The sequence below is a fragment of the Falco punctatus genome, assembly GCF_963210335.1.
Source record: "Falco punctatus genome assembly, chromosome: 8".
Taxonomy (NCBI): Eukaryota; Metazoa; Chordata; class Aves; order Falconiformes; family Falconidae; genus Falco; species Falco punctatus.
The window spans coordinates 13,952,448-13,956,455 of NC_137588.1; the positions used below are offsets into that span (position 1 = coordinate 13,952,448).

The 4,008-nt window shown below is 39.6% G+C and overlaps 1 long non-coding RNA gene across 1 annotated transcript; it reads right to left on the bottom strand.

The window, feature by feature from the left end:
• Window positions 1–1,034: 1,034 nt before the first annotated feature.
• LOC308068867 lies at window positions 1,035–3,303 on the bottom strand. The gene is made up of 2 exons (XR_013930166.1): window positions 3,207–3,303; window positions 1,035–3,147 (listed from the first exon to the last, which is right to left on the bottom strand). It is a non-coding gene; the product is annotated as an uncharacterized lncRNA (long non-coding RNA).
• Between the last annotated feature and the right edge of the window lie 705 nt (window positions 3,304–4,008).

Here is a 4,008-nt window from a genome sequence, read left to right on the forward strand (position 1 = left end):
CTGCCGTCCCAAATCACTAATATCCATCCACACCAGGAGCTAAATACAGGGAAAGCGGCAGGTCACTTAGTTCAGGAGTCACAATACAGGATGATTCTGATCTTAAACTGCAACCTCTGGACAGCATCAAACAGCTATTCAAAAACCATAGTTTCACAAACATGTCTTCAGCTGCATTGCTTGTTTGAAGCAGTATCACCTGCCTGCCTGTTCTTCTCTTCCACAGCATCTTCAGTTATGCCATACCTCTCTTTTTAGAGCCACAGCCCCAGTTAAAGTCCCCTTTACAACCCAGTGCTGTGCAGTCAGAGCTGATGGGATCTGAAATGGAAGAGCAACTAGCATAAACTAAAGGAAAAGTTCAGGCTGCGTCCTGCAGTGTAATTCTCTATGGCCGAAGGCTTACTGGAACCCACAGAGGGTTGATGCTATTTTTTATGCTGCAAGAAGTTAAGTAGAAGTTAAGGCAGAGCTTGACCAATGTCATCTTGTACTAGGCAGATTCATAAAAGAGCTACATCCTGACCTAATCTGAATATTTTTTGTGTGTATTTCTTTGGCAATATCAAGATTTTAACTGTGGGATTCCTAAGTGCCCTCATCTTGGCACACTGGACCTATATTTCTAACTGTGGTAGAAACTGTGTAGAACCTATACTCAATCTCACTACTGTTGCCGATAGAGGTCCTGTGAAATTGCAGATAGTCAGCAGAACAGTTCTAAAGCTTTCAAAGTGCAGGTAAAAACGAAGTCATGGCTTCTTCAGAGTTGGGAAGTGATAGCATCATCCTATCTACCTTTGTCCTAAATACGGTTTTGCTGTCTCAGAGGTGTGAGTCCGAAGCATGTGATTTCCTTGAAGATAGAACAATTTTTAAAAGTCCATTGTATGCCCTGGAGTGTTTTCCTGGAACTAGTATTTGCCTGCTAACCCCAGGGATTTTATTTTTAGAAGGCCATGGGATAAAAGTAATTAGCTAGATCTAGTCCCATCCTGTCCTCCTTTTTTTTTTTTTTTTTTTTTTTTTTCTCCTCTCTGTGATGCATCAGAAAACAAATCTTTTCTGCATTGAACTTCACCAACTTAACAGGCTTTCAAACAGCTACCAAATGTCCCAAACCCAGGGTGTTAGAAACTGATTTTTCTTTTAAAGCTCATTGTAGGATCCTTCAGTGTTGTTCTCCTTGGAACTTAAACGTCCACCATCATGCCAGATGATGGGTGTATGTTTGGAGCAGGATTTTAAGCATTCCTTGTAATGGTAAAATGAAATCAGTCTGTTTTGAAGACAACTGCAACAAAATACCATTCATACTTGCTCGTTGTGCAACTCTGTAAATGTTAAGCAGTTCATCTGCTGAATATCTGGTGGCATCTGGATTCAAAAGGAGATCCAGGTCTGCGAAAAGACTGAACCACATTGATGCAGCTTCAGTCACAGCCGCAGTCGTACTCTGAACAGCTAGGAAAAAAAAAGATCCAAGTAATGTTTTTTTTAAAACTAGTAAGATTTAAAAAAAAAAAATATTTAAATTTACCTCAGGATGTTTCCATAGGCAAACAAATAACAACTGAAGCTTTTTCTTGTCTCTCAGCGAACCAGAAACGCTGGCCTGACTTGCATTGATTGGTACGTGCAATGAAGTGGGAGATTGTTGCCTTCAACCAGTGAAACAGTTCAAAGTATGTTACAGATCAGCTGGAATTGAGGACTTAGTGAAGTAGAAACTGTTGGTGTTTCTTAGCGAAAAATATTTTGTAATCCAAGATAGAACACAGTCTGCTTAAACCTTTTCTCCGTCCCTCAGCATGAGTTCCATAATGTGAGACTGAGTACAGCCAGTGTCAAATACTGTGTTTATGTTCCTTTTTTCTTTTCTTACTGGCACGTTTTCTGGCACTAGTGGAACTTAGAGTATGCAAAGCATAGAACAAATTCTCTCCCTGTGCCAAGAGCGTAGTGCTGCTGTCTTAACATTGTGTCATCTAGCGCTTTCACTTGGAAGTGTAAAACGTGGTTGACCTCTGAAAGAGAGAAAAAATGGATTTGTGGTAACTTCTCAAGTATAGTGGGAGCCTAAAAGGACTGTAGGACTAGAGGTCACATGCTGGGTGGTTTTGGTTTTTTTTTCCATTGGAAATTCAGATGATATCACTTCTGCTGATAACTTTTGGAGAAATAATGATTTGGAGATCAACTACTGTGAAATAGTTACTAGATCCAGTACAAGACACAGGCTATGTGGTGGTGACTCATTTGCTATAAATTGGTACTTGTTCCAGTTGTTTGGATTTTGTTTTTCCTTTGAGCAGCTTAAGGAAATAAAGCCAAAGTAGACAGTATTAACTGCATCAGGTATTACCCTTTTCTGATTTTTGTGTAGTGCTGGACACTACATATTTCATGCTTAAAAACATGCTTTATGAGATGTACAGTTATTGTAGGAATTGGAGATTCTTGCTTTTTGGCTGAAGTACCGATACAGATTTAAGGAACACTAGATCTGTATTTGTCACGTGCAAGACAATCTCACCTAAATCTTAAAATCTGGGGGTTTATTAGTAGATTTACTGGAAAATGTGCAAGAACTCAGTTTATTCTGTGCAATCCAAGCCTATTTCTGACTCTGTTTTCTTTTATAGTAGCCTAAAAAAAGCAAACTGGATGAGTATTTTAAAATGCATGTTTGAAGAATGTGAATTCAAATTACAAAATTCTGAACCCAACAGATTTTTGAGAAGTGTTTCAGAAGGTGCAGCCCTCTTCCTGGAGAAGAGGGGTGGTCCACACACAGTTGCTTCCTGCCTGCGTTAGTCAGTAGTGGAATCAAAAGATGCCAAGGGTGCAGAGAGGTCCGTGCTTCTGTCCCTTGCGATGCCTGTGTCTCAGGTTATATATGGTGGCTGAGTAGCTTCCCCATCTAGCAACTGTACTTATCTCTGAATATTTTGACGTTGTTCTCAACATGCACTTACGGTCTGAATGGTGCAAGCATTTCTGTGCCATATTGTGATTGCTTGGTAATCTAGACTTGCCCCTAATAACATTACAGTCATTTTAAACTGAATTATTTTGCTAGGAGAGTGTTGCTGCTGTTTACAATGGAAGTAAGACCTAGTCTTTCCTACTGAAAATATTATGGACCTATGATTTTTTGCAGATTGCTTAATCTTGACATTTTCAGCACTGAAAATATTACGGACCTATGATTTTTTGCAGATTGCTTAATCTTGACATTTTCAGCACTGTGAAGATAAGAAGCTGGAGGAACTGGCTGTGCTTTCTGATCAGGTAATCGACACCTGAGATGGCTGCCTACCTTGAAGACTTAAAAATGTATTTTCACTTTGCTGGATGATCTCTCCAATACTGAAAGCAAAGGATCAAGATTCCTGGAGTATTATTAGGATATATTGAGTAATTGGCTCCTTGTCCTGTTCTTTCCATTTTCTAGTTGCTAATACATTACAGAATTTTACTTCTCTTCTGTTAGTTCTCTAGTTGTCTGCTCTCCTGCAAAACTTAAATGTGTAAAGTAGGACAGTGGGATGTAATGTCTTCATGTGTAAACTTATTCAGATAACCGTAGTATAACCTACTTTCAGGAAGAAAAATTAATTTCTATAAGTAACAAAGTCTTCATTTGGTTGGTACTGGATTTCAGGTGGCATTTCTTAAATGAGTGCATGTTCTCATTTGGAAGTCCAGGACCTTTAGAAACTTTTTCATGCTTTGGAGTAACAAATTCTCCAAGTGGCGTAGAACTGGTTGTTGGCCACTGTACAGAGGACAGAGCAAAGTTTTTGCTCTCTGTAGCTGTATTGGAACGTTTTAAGCCATAATTGGCTTGATTCATCCTAATGTGGGGTGTGGCTGTAAGGCATTGGCCAGCTGTTCTCCTCTTTTGCAGAAGACTGTCACACGTGTGCCTCCGACTGGGAAGCATTTGAAAATGTATCCTAGCATCTCAGGTTGTGCAACTGATGGTCTGGCGGGCTGAAACAC